Source organism: Euprymna scolopes, chromosome 46, assembly GCF_053919585.1.
Source record: "Euprymna scolopes isolate OS-2025 chromosome 46, ASM5391958v1, whole genome shotgun sequence".
In the NCBI taxonomy this organism is placed as follows: Eukaryota; Metazoa; Mollusca; class Cephalopoda; order Sepiida; family Sepiolidae; genus Euprymna; species Euprymna scolopes.
Window position 1 is genome coordinate 122,543,044 of NC_136527.1, and position 24,266 is coordinate 122,567,309.

The 24,266-nt window shown below is 39.3% G+C and overlaps 1 long non-coding RNA gene across 2 annotated transcripts; it reads right to left on the reverse strand.

The window, feature by feature from the left end:
• Nucleotides 1–7,455: 7,455 nt before the first annotated feature.
• On the reverse strand, nt 7,456–13,490 carry LOC145270792 (uncharacterized). 2 transcript variants are annotated; one of them, XR_013865563.1, is made up of 2 exons: nt 12,850–13,490; nt 7,456–7,719 (listed from the first exon to the last, which is right to left on the reverse strand). It is a non-coding gene; the product is annotated as an uncharacterized LOC145270792 (long non-coding RNA). The 2 variants fall into 2 exon arrangements; XR_013865564.1 differs by lacking the exon at nt 12,850–13,490 and adding an exon at nt 12,632–12,843.
• Between the last annotated feature and the right edge of the window lie 10,776 nt (nt 13,491–24,266).

The following is a 24,266-nucleotide window of genomic DNA, read 5'->3' on the forward strand; positions in this document are numbered from 1 at the left end:
TTATTTCTTAGTGTTTTTTTTTATTTTTTTCATATATTTTTTAAATAAGTTTTATTCATTTATTTCTTAGTGTTTTTTTTATTTTTTTCATATATTTTTTAAATAAGTTTTATTCATTTATTTCTTAGTGTTTTTTTTATTTTTTTCATATATTTTTTAAATAAGTTTTATTCATTTATTTCTTAGTGTTTTTTTTATTTTTTTCATATATTTTTTAAATAAGTTTTATTCATTTATTTCTTAGTGTTTTTTTTTATTTTTTTCATATATTTTTAAAATAAGTTTTATTCATTTATTTCTTAGTGTATTTTTTATTTTTTAACTGTATTTTTAAAGAATAGTCATCATTCCATTTCGATTGACTGACTTGTGTGCATTTTTTGTGCATGGAGGGGGGGGGTTACTGCTTCTTAGAACCTTTTATATGCTACCTAGTTTATAATATCTACAATTTATAAAAATTCTTTTTTTTTCTTTTTTTTTTTACACAGTGGTCACCACTTATCAAGGCCCGGAAGCCACTCAGGGATAAGGATTATTGCAAGTACGTACATTACGTTAGTGTGGAGTTGTAGTCAGGTGGGAAGCAGGCAGACGAAACAGAGTTTCACAGGCGTGCAGTTCTTAGAAATAAGCTTTGTTCATGGAATACACGTTTTGATTTAGGCACACATAACGAGTGGGGGAAATTTTTCAAAGTGGATTAAATAATAAGTCGAGTATAGTTTTAATTTGGGCGACTCTTACACGCTATTTTCGCAGTATTTTTGGTCGATGGGCGCTTGTTTGGCTTTTAATATAAAAAAAGCGACACTGGATCCGTAGCATAATGCAGCTCCCAGGCACTCGTGATAAGGACATCCCTTATATCAGCCGAATAGGACTCGTAGAAATTCCACAGAAGGAGAAATATACTGGTAGCAGTGATATTGTGTTTGTGTGTGTGTACATTTCCCTACCAAACTACTCTGTCAATTTTCAGTCTACAGATTCGAGATTTGACATAAGGGGTATTGAGATTTGGAAAAATCTTTTTAATAGGTTTTTAGCCAGAAATTTGGCTGTCAAGGGGTCAAAGTTCAACGATTTGACCTTTAAAAACTCTACCAAACTCCTCCGCCAATTTTGGGTCTAAACGCTTGAAATTTTAGATGTAGGTTACTTGGACATGGATCAAACTTTTTAATTCGATTTGAGCCCAAAATACAAAAGGGTAAGGGATCAAAGCTAAAAAAAAAATTTGACCTCTGCGATCTCTACCAAATTACTTAGCCAATTTTTTGTCTAAATATTTTAAATTTTACATAAAGAGTATTCAAACATAGGGCAAGAGTTTTAATTGGTTTTGGGCCGAAAATTTGGCTTCTAACGGGTCAAAGTTGAAAAGGTTGGATCTTCGCGGTCTCTAGCAAACTAGTAAGCCAATTTTTGGTCTAAATATTTGAAATTTTACATATAGGGTATTCAGACATGCAGCAAGCTTTGTCATCAAACTGAATGGAAATGGCACGTTGTTTTGATTCATTTAATTTGTTTTATGGGGGCTCCAGTGCACAGGCTGCCAAAAATTCTTCTGTTCTTTCCTGAAGGGTTTCTCAATATCCTTAGTATGGCGGGTATGTCCAAACCGAATTACATGTCCACAACGCCAGGTATCCATGCTAGTACGAATAGAAAATAGAAATATAATGTTTAGAGAAATAGCATAAACAAAATGGGGTTTAGACATTTAATTCGTTAACAATAATTTAAAAATAGGTCTGACCTCTAGTGTTATGTAATGGATGGCTGGAACCATCCGATACATAACTGAAAAGAAAAAACTTCTTTAATAAAAGATTTAAAAGAGTGGGCATTGAATAATCGATTGTCCACCAGTCGAAACGAAAAAGTTTACGTCGTAAACAGAGAAATCGGACGACGATTTTTTTGTTTACAAAACAAGGAAACGTGACATTCCTCGTAACTCTGGAATGTATAGAATTTAGCATGAGTGATAAATTCACGTGTCGGTCAGCTGAAGAGAAATCGGACGATGGTTCGAGGTCAGGAGGCAGCGAAAAATTGTCAAAACGTGACCAAGAAACACGCGCACCGGTATCGAGCAATATGATTGACAGATCGCGTGGATGGGAAAAATCATGCTAATATAAGAGGTGAAGAAGAAGAAGAAAAAGGAGGAGAGAAAAGAGAAGAAGAAGAAAGAGACGCCGATAGGAAACGTGCGACTGTCGAGAGTATAACGTTTCCACACACCCCTCTCCATCACTGAAATGAACAGTAAGCCACACTGTTAAAGTTTGAACTATTGACAATCTCTGTGTAAACGAGAAAATAATTTGAAAACAAAATATATTTTTATATAAAAAGCCAGTGTGTCTTACATCTTGATTTGTTATGCTGAGTTACGTCGGACCTTTGTATGCATGTTAATTTCTTTTGAGTCGAGATCGCTGTTATGACAAGCAATGACAGCTACAGAGAGAAAATGCACAGTCAAGGGGGAAATAACTGTCGTCTTAACTGTTACCATAACAACCAGAAATTAAACAACTAGACGATCACTTAAAGACGGCTACTGGGTTTTTGTTGCAGCGGGGAACTAACTAATTACGATCGTTCCCAACCTAGGAGTCCTGGCGCTATATAACACTAGCAGGCTAACACAGTATGGGGCCCGGCATTGTGTGTGCCCTTTCCAACCGGTCAAGTCTTAGCAAACTCTCTCTCCCATTTGTGTTACTCCTAAAAGACACTAAAATCTTCATATGATATTTAGAATTTCCAAAGAAAGGACATAAATTACAAATTCTTGTTGCCATTGCCAAACATTTTAGTAAGTTAAAATATTGACTTTTGTTTACATCTGTAATTATGCTAATTTGTTACAAAAATTGGTGCTAATGCAGAGAGTACACTTTTTTTTGGTTTGCAGTTAGTTAGCATATTTGTAAAACTCGAACTAACTTAAAATTCAATCGTAAAAATAATTGTAAATGTAATTGTTAAATAAGTTTTTTTACTGAATTTCTTCCTTGATTACGTTTTTTTTTCTTAACATAGAAAAAATATGAACAAAAATAATTCGGCACTTGTTGCACTAGTGCAATGTACACTTTTTTTGGTTTTCAGTTAGCATATTTGGAGAGTGCAGATAAGGGGCAGATAAGCGTATGTCAGGGGCAGATAATTCGATTTTGTGTATACAAGTTTCTTAAATTTATTTTAATTTAATAAATGTGTAAAAAAACAAACAAAAGAACTGCCGCTTCTACACTATTGAGACGATATTTTGAAGTTGATAAATGGAGTTTTGGTAAATATCCAGATACGCTACTACAGAACACCGACCACTCTAATTTGTTTTTTTATAGGTAATTGAGGTCGCTGACAACGAATCTGATAGTCAAACTTGGGGCAAATTTACCGTTTGCATGGTATTAACCCCCGAACCCACGAACTTCTTTCCACCATTTTAGTAAGTTAAAATATTGACTTTTGTTTACATCTGTAATTATGCTAATTTGTTACAAAAATTGGTGTTAATGCAGAGAGTGAGCCGCGCTATTTTTTTTAAAAATCGTACTTCCACGTTTAATTAAAGTTTTATGATATGTTTTTTTACTCAATTGTAAGGTTAAAGTACAGAATAGGTACAAAACACCCTCCCTCATGTTAATGACTTTTTAAAGCACGGATCACTCTCTGCATGAGTATCAGAAAGTGGCCATTAAAAGTGATGATCAGAACTTTAATAATTCAACTTACTATTTTTCGAAGCTTATAACTTTTTTTTTTACATAGGCGTCACCACTTATCAAGGCTGATAGGCCACTCAAGGATAAGGGTTAAAGAGTGTACAGTAGTCAAAAGGACAATATAGTAATCGATAGTAATGGAAGTTCGGTAAATTTGTAAACTTAAGTGGAACGGCTCATCAGAAACTTGTTCATGTTGGACTTGAAGACAACCATATTATAGACAGCTGGAAAGCAGGAAAACGGAAGACAATTCCACAGGCGTGCAGTTCTAAGAAAGAAGCCTTGATCATGGAATATTGATATTTTTTTTTTTTTTTTTTTACAAAGGCATCACCACATTATCAAGGCCCAGAGGCCACTCAAGGATAAGGGTTAAAGAGTGTACAGTAGAAATTGGTCAATATAGTAATCATTAGTAATGAAAATTTGGTAAATTTAATAACTTATATGGAACGGCTAATCAAGAACTTATTTACTTTAGACTTGAACACAACCATATTGTAGTCAGCCGGAAAGCAGGAAAACGGAAGACAATTCCACAGGCGTGCAGTTCTAAGAAAGAAGCTTTGTTCATGGAATCTACGTTTAGGTTTAGGCACAGATAAAGAGTGGGGGATATTATTGATAGTGTTTTCAGCTAGACGAGTGTTTCTTGTGAAAGTTTGGCGAGGGGGGACCATAGATTGAAGCTCAGTCGAACACTTTCGATAAAAATAACGATAAAGCCTAGGCACAGATAAAGAGTGGGGAGAATCACGGATAGTGCTCTCAGCCAGTCGAGCGTTTCCTGTGAAAGCCTGGCGAGGGGGGACCACAGACCGACGCTCAGTCAAACACCCTCCATGAAAACAATGACAAAGCAGAGACAAACTCGCAACATCTCCTCTGTGAGACAGAGGCTGCAGCGAAGAGAAAAGGACACCTCCCACCAGGCCACGATTGAAAAATGTAATTCAACCCTAATTTTTTTTTTTCAATTAAAGGAGCAAAGACCAAATTTTAAAAAAATAACAGGTTTAATAGCAAATCATGCAATATTTGCTTTTTAAGCGGTTTTATTTAAAAATATATAAAGAAAATCAACATCTTTTGACTTGCTTATAAATATATGCATATATAAATGCCAAAAAATCACTTACTTAAAAAAAATATGTTATTAAATGGGTAGTTCCATTCTTCATTGTTAAGAATTTATCCATATTTATATTTTAAATTCCATGTATTTTTAAATAAAAGGATCTTTTTAAAGCGAGGGTCCTAGAAAATCGCATTTTCGTAACGTGTTTTGCAGCAAGCTTAAAGCGCTGCTGCTGCTAATATAAAATTTATCAAATATGGAATCGTCCAAGTGAGATAAATAATTTCTCTTTTTTATTGCGTGTGTTAACCAAAATTAGTATTTTTCATCCTCCATAGTTAAATAGAAATGCACATTCAATTATAAGTTTTTCCCCTAGAACAAAAAATCCACTTCATCGAGTTTTAAAAAAATTCTTTTAATGAAATACACGAGTTTTTGATTGATATACTTTAATACTTCTTTATCAACTGGATTTTTTATTTTTTTTAAATATCTAAAAAAAAAAAGAAGAAAACATTGAATGAAATAGAAAAATTTGCCGTCAGCATCTGGTATTTATTTGACGATAAAAGCATAAAGAAAAATCAACACTTTGGACTTTATAGGTAAATTTCCAAAAAAACTATTATTTTTTTTGTTTTAAATTAGAATTTTTTTCTTTATCCTTTTATCCCCCTTCCACTACAGATTGGAGGTCTTCCTCTAGGGTTTCTGCCATTACCTTAGATATTTGTTCATTCGTTACCATTTTCCCCTTCTGTCTTATAGAGCGTGGTGTTGTCAGCAAATATACCCGTCTCAGAGACAATTTTATAAAGGGAGGTTATTTATGAATATCAGGAATAATAAAGATCCAGGGATCGATCCATGAGTTACACTTGCATTTATATTTATATCCTACTAGCATTTCAGCCCGGCGTTGCCCGGGTGTTTGGAGGTGTATGCTGAGCAAAAAAAAAAAAAAAAAGAGTAAATTTTTTTTTAATTTGACCCCTATTATGACCCCTTAAAATTTATAGTTTCGGGCTCAAATCACTTTATTAAGTTAGATCCAGGTTCAAGGAACCTATATCTAAAATTTCAAGTGTCTAGACCCAAAATTGTCGGAGGAGTTTGGTAGAGTTCTTAAAGGTCAAATCGTTGAAATTTGACCCCTTAACAGCCAAATTTCTGGCTGACACCCGTCACATCGATTTTCCCAAATCTCAGTACCCGGTATTTCAAATTTCGAGTCTATAGACTAAAAATTGACAGAGTTATTGCGTAGGGAAATGTACACAGACAGACAGACAGACAGGTTCACTTTTATAGATATATAGATTGTTTTGATGTACAATCACTGAGGATAACTTGGATTCTTCTGTTATTTAAGAGGGGTTTAAATATGTTAAGTATTGATCCAGTAATACTATAGGATCTGATTTTCCTGAGAAGACCATCATGCCATACCCTGTCAAATGCCTTAGATATATCTAGGGCTACTGCCCTAGTCTCCTCTGCTTTATCCAGTGCATGGTATATACATTCAGAGATTACGGTTAGGATAGACTTAAATTTCAGATTATTAAAAGAAAAAAAATTGAAAGAAAATTTTATTTTTATAACTTTTCACATGGGGTGCAGTTTTCAATTATAACGTTGTACTAAATTGAACACGGACTTTGTGACCACGATGAAAAAAAAAATACTGCAACTCTCTTTGGTGTGAATTCGTACTTGGCCTTCGTGATCAAAGTGTAGTATCTGTTCTTCAGAGCTACACTTCAATTCCTTTCTTTCATTGGAGGAGAGATCCTTCACGACGGAGACAATTTTTATTTTTGTTCCTTTTATTAAGGGTGGTTAGAGTGTAACTCATCAGAGCCAGTAACCTAACTTACAACTAGCTAGTCGACATTTGACACTGTCATTGAGTTATGCGATACACTGCTAATTGTCCAGAGACGGACTGTTCTACTGTATCACAGTTGTAAAGGGTGGTTAGACTAAAACTCATAAGAGCCAGTAATCTAATTTACAACTAGCTTATCGACAGTAGACATTTTCACTGAGTTTACGTGTGTGTGTGTGTGTGTGTGCTTCGTTAACATTCGGACTGTCATTTTAAAATCGTTCGGGTAATAGTAATATATCCAAAAATTACGAAAACTCTACAAGTGCAGAGTTCTTTATAGTTCAAAGTAATTTGTATGTTTGTTAAAAACTACTTCAAAAATGCTGTTTGACTTTAAGTGTCGTTTAAAGACAAAACCAATATTAAGTATTTAATTGTCATGCCGAAAATAGTAATATATCCAAAAATGACCAAAACTCACCAAGTGCAGAGTTCTTTATAGTTCAAACCAATATTAAGTAATTTTTTTTTTTTTTGCATACATTATTGCTGATATTCATGCTGCTCCTCTTTGATCAAATTGTCTCTAGGATGGATTAGGGTTGGGGGTCAGGGTTAGCTTTTTTTTTTTTATATTTGATATGTAATTCTATGTCGATTTTTTTAATGTTTTCGAGTATGCTGAAAACGAATATCACAATTAAATTCGGGGCTTATAAATCGTTTACCAGATATCAATAAACATGATGTATAACAAATAGATAACACAGAAAATAGACTTATAGTTTTAAAAGGTTTATTAGAAGAAAAATATGTAACCCACAGTGGGGACCCTAACAGGTACTACCACTCCGGGTCAGAGTGGACCTGGGAGCAATGGTAATTAAAGGGTGGCTCCACACTCCCCAAGCCCGCTTATGGAGCTTTACCATCGGATACAGTTTAAGGTCATATCCAGGACCCTGAAGTGGTGGCGGCTATCCTGTTCTTGTAGAAATTTTGGATGGGAGTGGTCTTCTTCTGGGAGAAGTTTCAGCTGGTTGCTAAAAAAAAAAAAGAAAAAAGAGACAAGTTTTAATCCAACGGAAATGGAATCATGTCGTTACAAGTTCGAGTAATTTTGAAATGGATATATCTATAAAAGTGAAAGTGTACAACTTATAGTATAAACCATTGAAATGTTAGATATAGTTTCCTTGGCCATGGATCTAACGTAATAAATTCATATGACCCTTAATCAATAATGGTTAATGTGTCAAAGTTAAAAATAAAGGAAAAATATATATAAGTGTAATTATTACTTCACGCGACAAATAGCTAGGGGGTTGCTTTAATCCACGATGTATTTGTAAGTCATGCCGTGCTTTCTTTTCTCTAGCTTTAATTTAAACCTACGTCACTGCCAGTGGTCATACACGCAAACACGTAACGGGTTCTAGCCTTCCTCCCTGCTACCACGCGTTTTTCCTTGTTTGGCTCAACACAAAACCCCCAAACTCCCACGGCTAAAATGCTAGTTTTGTACAAAGTACTGAGATGCCAGACAATTATGCTAGTTTAGAACTTTCAGGTCCAAGTAATCAGCCACATTTTTCAGTTTTGGGGCATAAATATTACTGCAAAGGCGTGTAAAGGGCAAACTCGAATTTGAGCGCAATCGTTATTCTAATAATTGCTAATTTTTAATATGCCATTATTATTATAATTTTCTTATATGGATCAGCAAGATATTTTTACTAGTAATAAGTTTATTTTTAGAACAGCTTATCACTTATTCTTTGGTATATTTTTGGTTTTAAAGTATTATTTTAGTATTAGTGTTTAATCTTTCAGTATTTATACAATTTAACATTTTGATATTTACATTTATGTCGAGGTTTAGTGTTTATTATTTGATCAGTTATAATTTAATTTAGCGCTAATTTATAAGTTATGTTTTAGTATCTAATCATGATTTTTTTGTTTTTAATTATTAGTTTTAGTTTTTATAGTTATTTAATATATTATAATTTATTAGAATATATTAACAGTAGTAAAATTATATTACTGATCCATAATGAAAATGATAATTATAGCTGGAACAATTACATCGAGAGCATTGCCAGGGCCGCTGCGAGGAAGGTGGGCTCTCTCTCTACCGTGCTAGAAAACTTCTAACACCCGAAAGTATCCTGTACCTCTCCAACAAGGCCACTATTCGCCCATGTATGGAGTATTGCTGTCATATTTGGGCTGGTGCATCGGCTACTAGTCTCTCACTCCTTGACAGGGTTCAAAAGAGAGTCGCAAATCTGATAGGCCCTAAACTGGCATCTAAGCTTCAGCCTCTGTCCCATCGTCGAAACGTTGCATCCCTCTGCCTGTTCTACAAGTATTATAATGGTGAATGCTCTGATGAACTGCAAGCACTTGTGCCCCCACAACGTAAACACCCTCGACAGACCCGACAAGCTGCAAAATCCCACCCCCACACTGTAGAGATCCCTACATTTAAAAGATCTTTCTACTCCAGTAGTTTCTTCCCCAGAACTGCTAGAATTTGGAATTCCATTCCAGGTCACTGCTTCCCCAACTGTACTGACATGCATAAGTTCAAGTGCAACGTGAACCAACACCTCCCTGCCCAAATCCCTACATAGTACCCTAGTAGATGTTTCCCCCTGATAGTGGCAAAGTGCCTTGTTTGGGGTGCAAATGTAATAAAAAAAAATAAAAAAATATAGTAATGTAAATATTTGTATATAATTACAAAGCATATTGTTCATGCATTTACATACAAATCCACATGAACAAGGAAACCTATCTCTCTCGGCAAAAATGAGTTCAAACTGAAGAAATGTTATATATAATTGTTTTCGGCTAACTTTACCAAATCTGTGCGTATGGTAAAAATAAGTAAAAAAAACAAGTAATGTTCAACGCTGCAAGAGAACTAGAAAGAGAATAAAAGTTAATAGACAGGATAAAGTCTGGAACAAAAAGAGAAAAAAGAAATTAGCGAAATTTATCAGGTGCGAAAAAAGCGAGTAATGTTCAACGGTACTGGAGAACAAGAAAAGAAAGGGCCAATTAGAAGCTGGAATCATCAAAATAGGGGTAGGCTATAGAAACAAAATTTTTCAAATAAATGCCAAAACTGGCTTATTATATGTAAATAGATGGGAACAAAAAAATTGGAGGGTCGCTGGCCCCAAACGTGATTTGACCGCGTCAACGCGTGAAAATGGCCCAAATTTCGGCCCCGAACACACTTAATCATTTATTGAAAGCCACAGGATGCGTTTTTTGACTATAAATGCATTTGTATCATTAAATCTAACATTCCCATTGGCTATCTCACAAGTACGGTTTTTTTAAGGGTATCTCAGAGTCCAAAATGGGTCAAAATTACCCCAAAAGTAGCCAAAAATGGTCGGAAATCACGGATTTTCCAAAATGCACCTCCCAAGACACACAGGGTGCAATTTTTGACCATAAATGGCTCTATAAATTTAAATCTAACATTCTCACTGGCTATCCCACCTATATAGGGCTTTTCAAGGTATCTTAAGGGTTCAAAATGGGTCAAATTTACCCAAAAATGAATGAAAATCATGGATAATCCCCAAAATGCAGGTATTATATCTCATCGGGCTCCTATAAACACTCCTGTATGGCTTTTTACAGTTGGAAGACTTCCATTTGTATTTAGAGATCTTTGGGGGATGTAAAAAGGGTCAAAACAATCCAAAAATGACAAAATTACGCTTTACGGTACATAACATATGAATCATTAGTTCATTCATCAATGATACTTTTTAGAAACATCGTAACTTTACTACATCAACTTCTCAGAAAGTAATTAATTGTAAATTGAACATTGAATGTCAATAAAATGCTGTCCAAGAAGAGTCTGAATTCATAGTGTTCTCATAGTTACCCCAAAATTGATGAAAATGGCCCTCGATTCGCTATTTCTAGATTTGTAACCAATATATTGAATAACTTGATAAAAGCTATGAGTAATTAGCAAAGGAATTATTTTGTTATTTCAAGACACAGCTTCACTTCACATTACTTTAAAATCATACAACAGTAAAATATCAATATAATGCATTAAATGTTGGCTGCAGCACAGGAATTTTGATTGACTCCTGGAAATTCCGTGCACCAGTTCGCAGATTGTAAGTGACATGTGTTTGGCTGGCGATCTCGGTACATGGGACAGTGCTACGGATTGTACCCGATCTGTTTAATGAGTAGTTCAAATTGTTTGAGGTATCATGCTCTGGCACAATGAGCCATTTGCGAGAGAGAGAGACTTTTGATCGGCAAAGAATCTTCGTTCATGTACATCAAATTCATCAGGATTCACATCTTTTGAAAGTATATTGAGAAGGACATGGTGCTCTCGTTTCCATTTAATTATATTCACACGTCTGGAACCCTTTGCTTTGTAGACATCTTGATCGTAAATTTTTAGCCATCGATCAAGTTTATGTTTTATCCCAGGTATTGTAACATAACGAACATCACTTCCAAAGGCTTTCTGCCACAATTGTAGTAATCGCAAGGAGAACTGGTCAATATGATTTTTCTGTGTCGTGGTACCATATTTGGCAGCATGATGTTGCTGCACAGCTTGAACACATTCAGCCTCAGTTGGAAGAGAATCAAGCAGAAGATAAGTCCAATCGTCGTAATTATAATCTTAGTTCAATCAAATTCACAATTAATGCAATGCAATGTTATCGTGTCTATTTAAAGATGCCATTCCATTGATACAGAAAGAAAACATTTCCTTATTTGGTAATTTTCCATCTATAACTCAAATTAAGCCCCTTTTTGACAACCTATGTTGATTCTTAGGGACTTTTTGACTCATTGGCTAAATCGGCCATATTTAGCCCCTTTTAAAGGTCCTTATACCCCTCATTAACAGTGCAAAAGTTAGGAGAGTGCCTGCTTCAAGCATTTCCCAACAGTTTCTGCCATGTAGAGGTGTCTTTGAGCCCATGGGAGGTGCATTTTGGAAAATCTGTGATTTCCGACCATTTTTGGCTAATTTGACCCATTTTGGACTCTGAGATACCCTAAAAAAAACCCTACTTGTGGGATAGCCAATGGGAATGTTAGATTTAATGATACAAATGCATTTATAGCGAAAAAATGCACCCTGTGGCTTTCAATAAGTGATCAAGTGTGTTCGGGGCCGAAATTTGGGCCATTTTCACGCGTTGACGCGGGCAAATCACGTTTGGGGCCAGCGACCCTCCAATTTTGACCCGTTTTGAACAAAATCACTTGTTCCCATCTATTTACATATAAATGAAGGTAATAAGCCAGTTTTGGCATTTATTTGAAAAATTTTGTTTCTATAGCCTACCCCTAATCAAAAGTCATTAGACAAAAAAGAAATCAAGTAAATAGGACATTATAAGAAAAAATTCATCAGGTGCTGTAAAGAAATGCTCTTTTAGAATCTTCAAGTCTCAACACTCATTAGTAAAAATAAGTAAAAAAAAACAAGTAATGTTCAACGCTGCAAGAGAACTAGAAAGAGAATAAAAGTTAATAGACAGGATAAAGTCTGGAACAAAAAGAGAAAAAAGAAATTAGCAAAATTTATCAGGTGCGAAAAAAGCGAGTAATGTTCAACGGTACTGGAGAACAAGAAAAGAAAGGGCCAATTAGAAGCTGGAATCATCAAAAGTCATTAGACAAAAAAGAAATCAAGTAAATTAAAAAATTAACTGAAACCCATCTAAAACAAAGCAAATTCAGCAGCTGGTACAAAACAAGTGCTGAAAAGGTGGTTTAGAGTCCTGAAGTCTCAACAATCACTAGAAAATTAGAAATAAATCAAGGTGTAGTGGTTGCAGCACCACCAAGACACATTGATACAATAAATGAAACCTTTATGAATTCGATGGGAAGTTGGAGTTGCTTATAAAAAAAAAATATATTATTACTTACTTTAGGAATTTCTGGAACTGCTTCCAAGATGGGGATGAGAGGGGTCATGGGTGTTGCTGCTGCTGGTGCTGAAAACTTGAATAACTTTTTCTTTTTTTTTTAATTGTTTTTTTCTTTTTTTGGTTTGTTTGTTTTATTTATTTTCCTTTATTTCATAGCATTTTATTTTTATGAAATTATTTTTTTGGAAATTATAATTAGGAAATAGCAATACTTACTTTATGACTTTCTGGAACTGCATCCAATATTGGGATGACAGGGTCATGGCTGTTGCTGTTGAAACCTGTAATAACTAGTTGTATTATTATTTTTACATTTTTTTTTCGGTTTATTTTCCTTTAGATCACAGTATTTTATTTTTTGTGAAATTTTCTTTTTTTTTTTTAAATTATAATTAGAAGATATCAATACTTACTTTATGACTTTCTGGAACTGCATCCAATATTGGGATGACAGGGTCATGGCTGTTGCTGTTGAAACCTGTAATAACTAGTTGTATTTTGCATTATTATTTTTACATTTTGTTTTTGTTTTATTTATGTTACTTTAGTACATTGCATTTTACTGAGTGTATGTTAATTATTTTGTTAATTTTTATTAAAATAAAATACCTGTAACAGAAAAATAATTTTGGTTATGATCATGCATGGGTGAATATTTTTGGTTAGACTTGCTAAAGTTGGTTAAAGGAAATACAAGCAGAAAGGAATTCGTTTTAATCACTAGCAACACAATGAAATGAAATACTTACCTGAGGATTGTGCTGATTCTAACTAGAAGCTGCAGTAATGGAAAAGAGGAAAATTAAATTTGTCAATTACAAAAACTGAAATCGAAAAGAAGAAACGCTTGATGCTTTACTCACCTGTGGCTGGTCGTGGTCCCCATCAAACTGAAAAAGGAGGGAAAGGGTGGAATCCACTAGTTACCAGGTACCGTACAGGAAAGGACAGTCTGGCCAGGTAGGTGATGATCTCCCCAAAGTGGAGCGCTACATAAAACATGCATTGCTACGAACATCCTCCGAAAAAGGCGGTTTCTACTCGGAATAAAAGGCGGAGCAGAAAACGGAAGTGTTCTCTCTACTCAACACGATTCCTAGAGAGATACCACGAGATTGTGCGTGAATGTGGAAGAGCCTATGAAAACTCACAAAACTGCCATTCCTACTATCATATCGGATATTATTAATCGGAGGTCCATCATTGCATTACCGCCCCAGCTCGTAGTTGATAGATAGTAGGAATAATATTACCAGCGCCCTTCAGGCAGCTTGTGAGAACACACAAACTAATGGTAGTATTACTCTAGTCGTTCCTGGTCGAATGGAGCCATGCATGCATTATGTAGTAACACGAGCACGTGTCGCCTGATAAGAAAGAGCGTTGGCTCACCCACTTGGGGAGATTCCCTATCCAGACTTGCACCTATTTGTACACCTGGAACCGGACTCAGAACCTCGACAATGAGAAGAGTCAAGGAGAGCAAGGTGTTGAACTACCTAAAGAGGTCACCATATAAAACAAGCGTTGCTGTGAACAACCTTCCAAAACGAGGGAAGGGACTTTTTGTTCTCTCTACCCAACAGGATTCCTAGAGAGATACCACTAGATTGTGCGTGAATGTGGAAGAGCCTATGAAAGCTCACAAAACTGCCATTCCTACTATCGTATCGGATATTATTAATCGGAGGTCCATCATTGCATTACCGCCCCAGCTCGTAGTTGATAGATAGTAGGAATAATATTACCAGCGCCCTTCAAGCAGCTTGTGAGCACACGCAAACTAATAGCAGTATTACTCTAGTCGTCCGTAGTCGAGTGGAGGCACGCGTGAATTACATAGTAGAAACACGAGCACGTGTCGCTCCCTCTTCGGGGGAATTCGGAAAAGCGCACCTTGCGCTGCAGGTATTTGTTGAGCTGGGAGTTGACTCAACACCTCGACACTGAGAAAAGAGCTTTAGAAAAGCTCCAGATTAGTTACCTGCAAAGTCGAGGAAAGTTGGAGGACCAGGCCTGCGAAGGAGAACACACACAATTTGGGCCTTGATGGAAGCACACGGGAGAGAGGGAGGCCCATTTTTCTCTTTCGGGGGAGTGTTCTCCTTCCAGCCTGCTCGAGCACGTCTTTTCTGCTCGCCACATGCAAGCGTATAAAAAGACGACCAGATGACGGACGCAACAAACTCATGCCGTCATTCATTAACTGGATTTTGATCGGGTTCCGTACAACAAGGTGTTGAACTCCCTAAAGAGGGCACCATATAAAACAAACGTTGCTGTGAACAACCTTCCAAAACGAGGGAAGGGACTTCTTGTTCTCTCTACTCAACAGGATTCCTAGAGAGATACCACAAGATTGTGCGTGAATGTGGAAGAGCCTATGGAAGCTCACAAAACTGCCATTCCTACTATCGTATCGGATATTATTAATCGAAGGTCCATCATTGCATTACCGCCCCAGCTCATAGTTGATAGATAGTAGGAATAATATTACCAGCGCCCTTCAAGCAGCTTGTGAGCACACACAAACTATTTTAGTATTACTCTAGTCATCCGTAGTCAAGTGGAGGCACGCATGCATTACACAGTAGAAACACGAGCACGTGTCACTCCCTCTTCGGGGAAATTCGGAGAAGCGCACCTTGCACTGCAGGTATTTGTTGAGCTGGAAGTGTGGACTCAACACCCCGACACTGATAAAAGAGCTTTAGAAAGCCTCCAAACCAGTTACCTGCAAAGTCGGGGAAACTTGGAGAAGCAGGCCTGCGGAGGAGAACACGCTCAAATGGGGCCTTGGAAGCAAACGGGAGGGGTTAGGGTTAGGATAAGGGAAAGGGATAGGGTAAGGCCCATTTTTCTTTTTTTGTTCGGGGAATGTTCTCCTTTCAGCCTGCTCCTTCCTTAACACGTCTTCTTTGCTCGCCACATGCAAGCGTATAAAAAGACGACCAGATGACGGACGTCATTTCCTGGATTTTGTTTTGCCAGAGCCCATTTAGCCGTGTAGTTGTTGTTCAACTACAACGTTACACCCCCCTACCACGGTGAGGATAGGGTTGGACTTTAGGGGGGAAAATACACATCCACATTTACTAATCTTACTCTTGCAATGTTGTTGTAATAAACAGAAAATTAGGAAATTCTTTAATGATTGCATTTTCGTAATTTTGGGATGTTACGATTGTCGACTACAACTCAGTAGCTATGATTCTTTTTTTTTTTCTTTTTCAATGTCAATTCAAAATGGCGACCGATGCGAGGTTAAAGAGACAGACAGACAGAGGATGTAGTTGGAGAGATACAGATACAGTACAGCTAGATAGATAGACAGACAGACAGACAAATATTTTTAATTTAAATCTAAATTAACGTCTTCTAATTTTTTAATTTGTTAGGTGAAAGTCTACATATAATATTATTTAAACAAATAAAATGAGTAAACGTTTTTCGTAATTTTTGGACATCTTACTATTGGCGACTTTACAAGTGAGTGTGTAAATCAATTTTAACGTCATTCGACTGTTAGGTGGAAAGCACACATAAATACGACGTTAATATTTCACACCGGTGGTCAATAAACTGCACGAGTACTCAAACATCTCTCAACCAAACAAAGGTGAAAAAAACTAAACAAATAAAATCAGTAGACGGTCGGTAATTTCCGTAACGCCGACCACAACACTCGTGAACTTCCGTGAGACAAGTTCTTCAAGGGAGACAATGAAGATTTCCGATTATCTGCCCTTGATTTCTTAGTCTGGCTTTTGCTTATACGCCATATCAACCCTTTTCCAGGTTATTTAATGGCGATTTCAGTATTTTGGAATGAAAATGCTTTTTATAGAATAATTTTTTGGGATTTATTTATTTATTTATTTTTTTATTTATTATTAAATAAGCGACGTGGTTATTCTATATTAAATAAATGCTGAAATAAAATTATAAATAAATAAAAAAATACAATATAAAACCATCGATAATTTAACACATATTCTCAAACAGAAGATTAATACTCGATTTAAAGTTTGCAGCAAACGATTAAAAATACAACAAATTATAAATAAATATACATTTTATTTGACAATGATATCTGTAAAAAAAGGAAACGTGTAGTATCTGTTCTTTTTTTTTTTTCGTTTAATGACATGAAATAATTATAGGGTTTGTATTACTGTACACGTAGATTCGAAAAAGCTGTCAATAAACAAATATATAACAAATAAATGTTATCAAAGGCAAGATAAATTACTTTTCTACCAAACTGGATATAATTTTCGTGTTTTTATTCAGTTTAACATGTTTATTCAGCTCGAAAAGAATACAGTGTTTACCGATGTATTGGAAAATTCTAAATGGCGACCGACTGTCTCTTTAACACGGTAAGTTCGGGAAAAGGTGTTATAAATAATAAACTAGACAAAATACTATTAAAAAACCACCCAATATATGTCAAGTTATGTCACGTTAACATATATTGAGCGAATTTCTCAAAGTATTTTGTCTAGTTTATTATTTATTACATCTTTTTCCGAACTTACCGTGTTAAAGAGAGAGTCGGGCGCCATTTTGAATTTTCCAATATATCGGTAAACACTGTTTTTTAGAGCTGAATAAACATGTTTAATTTAATAAAAACACGGAAATTATATCCAGTTTGGTGGGCTGAAATAAGGATCCAAGCAGAGAGCCGATGCGAAGTTAAAGAGACAGACAGACAGAGGATGTAGTTGGAGAGATACAGTACAGCTAGCTAGATAGATAGATAGATAGATAGACAGACAGACAAATATTTTTAATTTAAATCTAAATTAACGTCTTCTAATTTTTTTAATTTGTTAGGTGAAAGTCTACATATAATATTATTTAAACAAATAAAATGAGTAAACGTTTTTCGTAATTTTTGGACATCTTACTATTGGCGACTTTACAAGTGAGTGTGTAAATCAATTTTAACGTCATTCGACTGTTAGGTGGAAAGCACACATAAATACGACGTTAATATTTCACACCGGTGGTCAATAAACTGCACGAGTACTCAAACATCTCTCAACCAAACAAAGGTGAAAAAAAACTAAACAAATAAAATCAGTAAACGGTCGGTAATTTCCGTAACGCCGACCACAACACTCGTGAAATTCCGTGGAGACAAGTTCTTCAAGGGAGACAATGAAGATTTCCGATTATCTGCCCTTGATTTCTTAGTCTGCCTTTTGCTTATACGCCATATCAACCCTTTTCCAGGTTATTTAATGGCGATTTCAGTATTTTGGAATGAAAATGCTTTTTATAGAATAATTTTTTTGTTTTTTTTTTATTTATGATTAAATAAGCGACGTGGTTATTCTATATTAAATAAATGCTGAAATAAAATTATAAATAAATAAAAAAATACAATATAAAACCATCGATAATTTAACACATATTCTCAAACAGAAGATTAATACTCGATTTAAAGTTTGCAGCAAACGATTAAAAATACAACAAATTATAAATAAATATACATTTTATTTGACAATGATATATGTAAAAAAAGGAAACGTGTAGTATCTGTTCTTTTTTTTTTTTTTCGTTTAATGACATGAAATAATTATAGGGTTTGTATTACACATAGATTCGAAAAAGTTGTCAATAAACAAATATATAACACATAAATGTTATCAAAGGCAAGATAAATTACTTTTCTACCAAACTGGATATAATTTTCGTGTTTTTATTCAATTTAACATGTTTATTCAGCTCGAAAAGCATACAGTGTTTACCGATGTATTGGAAAATTCTAAATGGCGACCGACTCTCTCTTTAACACGGCAAGTTCGGGAAAAGGTGTTATAAATAATAAACTAGACAAAATACTATTAAAAAACGTAACGTACCCCTCCTGCCTGGCATCGTGGCGGTTGCACTGGCCGCTGACGCAGACCAAAGTGTAGTGGGGGAAAAGAAAACCCAGGGGAATGGAGGGGGAGGAGCGGACTTTGAAGAAATTAGAGTTTTTGACTTCCCCTCACGGGGATGTCGGGTTAGCAGCTCAGATCCCTCCGCGAGGGGGGAGAGCAGAGAAGAAAGACGCAGTGGGTGCTAGCGGGCCAGAGTGCCGCGTCGCAATTAAGAGAGAGAGGGGATAGGCATCCCTGCCCACAGAGGGGAGCAGAAACAAAGCACCCGCCCTACCCCACGTCACCCTACCCACTAACTTACCCCAACGGAAGCGAGAAAGAGAGCCCTGTCTGCTCGATCCACTGGGAGAGCAGCGAAGATAGACAAAGTTTGGGCCTGGCAGGTCAGTGCTGCTCAGGCAATTAAGTGTGGAGAAATTAGACCATCCCCTGTCTCTAGAGGGAAGAGACCGGAACGAAGAAAAAACGCATGCAAAAAACCAACAAAAGCAGGTCTCAATTACCAGCTAGTGGTGTTGGTCCCGAGATTCCAGTCTCCCAAAAAAGGGGATCGGTTTCCGGGTCCAAGCTCCCAACTACCCACTAACTTACCCCAACGGAAGCGAGAAAGAGAGCCCTGTCTGCTCGATCCACTGGGAGAGCAGCGAAGATAGACAAAGTTTGGGCCTGGCAGGTCAGTGCTGCTCAGGCAATTAAGTGTGGAGAAATTAGACCATCCCCTGTCTCTAGAGGGAAGAGACCGGAACGAAGAAAAAACGCATGCAAAAAACCAACAAAAGCAGGTCTCAATTACCAGCTAGTGGTGTTGGTCCCGAGATTCCAGTCTCCCAAAAAAGGGAATCGGTTTCCGGGTCCAAGCTCCCAACTACCCACTAACTTACCCCAACGGAAGCGAGAAAGAGAGCCCTGTCTGCTCGATCCACTGGGAGAGCAGCGAAGATAGACAAAGTTTGGGCCTGGCAGGTCAGTGCTGCTCAGGCAATTAAGTGTGGAGAAATTAGACCATCCCCTGTCTCTAGAGGGAAGAGACCGGAACGAAGAAAAAACGCATGCAAAAAACCAACAAAAGCAGGTCTCAACTACCAGCTAGTGGTGTTGGTCCCGAGATTCCAGTCTCCCAAAAAAGGGGATCGGTTTCCGGGTCCAAGCTCCCACAAATGTGGAGTCGGTCCTTGCTAACGAAGGTTAGTATGAAAACACCTTAACCTATCCAGAAAGCCCGGTGGCGGACAGTTTCGTAACTGAGAGAACAGATACTACACTTTGAGATATTAAATCTTTTATTCATGTTAAAAAAATACAGTAAAATTAACGGTGAACAAAAAACTTAGGCACATGGCCAACTCAAAAGGGGGGATTTTGGGGGTCGTTGGTCATCCTTGTCGCTCCAGAACTAAACAAAGTCAAAAGTTTCTCCCAGCTAGTATCTTCTTTCACCATAATACCGCATTCACCCTTTCATCTTGGGGGACGTCCTAGTAACTCCCAATTTTTAAAACATTTTTTATTGACGTGTAAAAACAAAAAAGATAACAATAAAATGGTAACAATAATTCATTTGTGTCGAGGGAGGGGGAAGAAAAAACAAAAGGTGATTAGTAGGACCCTCCCAACCCCGTCTAGTTGATAGACTGCCCGTTCCACTAGGTTTGTAAAAGGAACCTCGCTTCTGCGGGTCAGTCTCTAGGTGGGGATGCCCTCTAGATGGGGGTGAATGGAGAAAAGAAAATTTTGTGGGTAAGGGATGGAGGTTAGTTTGTATTTCTTTTTCTCCAAGATGGGTAAAATTTAGAGGAAGGGGTGAAAAACAAAAATTGCAGGTAAGAGGGGATGGGGATCTTGGAGGCTTCCTAATCGGGGAGGGATGGAACACACACTCAGCTAGCTGAGAGACTACTTGTTTAATTTAACTTTACAGAACTGCGCGTTCCACACCTAGGCGGGGAACACGTATTCGAATTTGGCTCCTCTTCGTACACACAGACTTGCCACATGTATCCATCTTCTGTCAAATGCCGCGCGATGCAGCCTTCTTCTATCACATCTGATCTTCACCCGTAGTTGGTGTTTAAAGAACGCGATCAGATCTTGATCAGAAAAAGACAACACCCCCCGGCAACCTTGCAGACGCGACGTCCAAATCACCATTCTCGCCACGGCCAGAATCGTAACGTAGACCATTTGTCTTTCCCGGTCCCACGGCGGCCTCACGTTGTCCACAACATTGGATACAGTAATTGGGCGAGGATGCTCAGGATCGATGCGAGCCGTCACCCCACTGACATACGACCAGTACTGGCGGAGTTCGCGGCAATCAAAGAAAGCGTGATCCGTAGTTTCCACAGCCGTTGTCCCACAACGGGGACAATCGGGCGACTCCAGAAACCCAGAACTGCATTGTATGTTGTTGAGTGGAAGTGCATTTCGGGCCAATCGCCAGGTCAGAGAGAACTCCGAATTGTTCAGATGACTCGAACCTGGCGCCCAGCTCCACGCGGAGCGGATCTCACTCTGCTGCCACCCCAAACGCGCACATAGCGGGTCGTCAGCGGCCTCCCTCACTAGATCCCTGTGGAGTTCCCTACGGGTAGCAGTCACAAGGTCACTGGACCTTGGTAGTCGTTTTAGCGCGGCTCGGCACTCTTTCATGTAGGCAGATTCTCCCCGCGGCCTGCGACGGCTCTCGATGGAAGGGTCGAGAACGAGGTCGGGGAAGGCGGCAGTAACCACGGGGTGCCACGGTTGGTCCTCCTGCATATAGTTGCTCAGGAAGGCCAGTCTCTCAGCATCTCGATGACACTTCAAGTCCGGCATTCCCAAGCCTCCCTCACACGGACGTTGAATACAGACCTGTCTGCTCACCCAGTGTCTTCCTCTGTCCCAAAGGAGCGAGGACAAGAGTTCGACGAGAGCTTTTAGGTGTTGTGCAGGCAGGGGAAGTACGGCCAGTCGGTAAAGGATGAGAGGAAAGACGTAAGTGGCGCACGCCTCAGCTCTACCCTTTAAGGAAAGTTTCCTAGGAAGCCACGAACTGACTGCAGCCTCCACCTTTGACCGTACCTCCAACCAATTCTTGTCAAGCTGGAGACCCGGTCCGAACCACACGCCGAGGATCCGGACCGGGCCATCTGTCCAGCTGAAGGGCGCAGGGAGGTTTGCGTTGCCACTCCATGCGCCCAACCGCAGTCCTACCGACTTGTTGCGGTTTATCTTGGCCCCTGTAATTCTTTCGTACTGTGTGAGTGCCTCCGACACGACCTCAATGTCTCTGGAGCCCGACACGAAGATCGTGACATCATCGGCGAACGCGGATACCTTGGCAGCTGAGCCGCCAGGCAGAGCCATTCCGCGCAGGGCCGAATTTGCCTCCCCATGTCTCAGCTTGCGGAGAAGAGGCTCCAAAGCCAGGACATAAAGCAGGGGCGACAGCGGACAACCCTGACGAACCGACCGAGAGATAACAAAGGGTTTCGAGCGCTTTCCGTTCACTTGCACGACAGCCATGGGCTGCCGATACATTATGGAGATCCACTTGCAAAAGTCCGGTTTAAAACCGGCGGCCTCTAAGACAGATGCCAGGAAACGATGGTCGACCCTATCGAAAGCTTTGGACTGATCTAAGTTTATCAGCGCGGCTTCTGTGTCGTCATCTATTCCCCCCTCTAGGATCATGCGGATCAGGTGCAAGTTGTTCTGAATCGATCTCCCCTTCACAGCGTAGTTCTGTTCTGGTTCAACCAACTCGTCGATAACAACCTGCAGCCGATTCGACAGGACCTTGGCCAAAATCTTCAACTCTGTGTTTAGCAGAGTTATGGGCCTGTAGTCATCTAACTCTTCCCCTCCATGCCCGTCACCTTTCTTCAGCAATGTGATCACTCCCTTGGTCACCTGCCCTGGGATGGATCCCTGAGCAAACCAATGGTTGAACATATCCGTCAGAAGAGGCAGAAACATGGGCGACAGCCTCAAGTACAGTTCGTATGGCAGACCATCAAGTCCTGGCGATCTGTCACAGCTGACCTGCTTCAGCGCAGTAAAGACCTCCTGCTCCGTCACCCGGCCCTCGCAACCAGCCGCTCTAGCCGCCTCGAGGCGGGGAGAGTCGGCCAAATAGTCGCTAAACTCAAGGACCGGAAGATCGGGCTGCTGCGTAAAACGCTCCTCGAAATGTTCTCGAAACCCCTCGCAGATCTCCCGAGTCGATTCCAGGGTGCGTCCATTCGGATGTTTGATTTTTTCAATATATTTGTCCGAGCCACGCCTAGAAACCTCACGGCGCACGTCTGCATCAGAATTGACTGCTTCGTTGCCTATCTTTCTAAGCCTAGCTCTAACTACTTGGCCTTCGTAACGCTCGCTAGTCTCGCGTAGAAGGTCCTGCTTAGCTAGTTCCTGACTAACCCTATCACCCTCCCCGGTAGCCTGGGCTAGTTTCTGCTCTAGCTTCTTCTTCGTCTTGGCCTTATCTAGTGCGAGGCGCTGGGCATACTTGACGGAGAAGCTTCTGATCTTGGCTTTGAGACCTAACCACCACTTACTCCCGGTAACCGCCCCCACTAGTGCCTTTTTAATCAATTCTCTTAACTGATCTTGGAAGTCTTGTCTCTCCAGAAGGGAGGTGTTTAACTTCCAGTACCCCGCTAACTTAGGCCTATTTCCTAGCTTCAGCCGGGCCATAACTAATTTATGGTCCGTCTGGCCTAGCCAAGTGAACGTGGGACAAGATAAGAAGTCTACTTCGCCTCTCCTAACTAACATCCTGTCCAAATAAGTATTTGGATAGGAGGAAACACTATTGGTCCACGTCCACATCTCCCGCCCTGGATGCTCGACCCGAAACCTGTCGACCAGACCGCATCTAGCCATCAGATCAGCCAGGCTGGACTCGCACCTCTCCGATCCTCTAGCTCCGCCTCCTACCTTATCTATGTCGGGGTCTAAGATGGAATTCCAATCCCCCATTAGCACTACCCGCTTCCGACAATCTACAAACGCGTCAAGCTGACTGAAGAATGAGACCCTCTCACGAGCGGTGCTGGGCGCATGAACCGCAATCACCCGAAACACAGAATCTTTTACGGCAACATCGGCCACAACCAGCCTACCCACTGCATCTCTATGGACAACGTCGACCGTCGCCGACAGGGTACGTTTAACCAGCACGGAAACTCCCTTCCCCCGCGGGCTGCCATATGCTGAGAAAACCTCAAAGTCTCGGGCCAGCACCTGACAGTCCACAGAGGAAACGAAATGCGTCTCCTGAATCGCAGCGACATCCACTCCCAGGGACAAGAGGTCGTGCCGGAGGCGAGCCGCCCGGCCCGATGATCTCAAGCCCCTCGCATTCAGACTAGCCAAATTCAAAGCCATGGTACCTACCTTAAGGTGTGTTACACTCAGCTCCGAAGTCAGCCGGGGAAAGGACACCGACGTTGTGTGCAATGCTCAAGGTGGTCAGGTTTTTCATGTCCTGACCTTCTCTCACAATGCCGCCGACATCCAAAGGGTAGGTCAATTTAAGGGCCCTATAGAGTGACGGATGGACCAACACTGGGACCCTTCCCTTGCATTGTTTTGACAGTTCATCAAGAGAAGGGTCATTTTTTTTAACCAGTTCAATTCCCGGAAACGCCCCTTCAGCGGCCTGCAGCCTTGTCCACAAGTTGGTCTTGCAGGCCTCTGGAGTTCTGACAAAGGTTATTAGGAGTGGGGCGTCCGGGAAATTTGAGG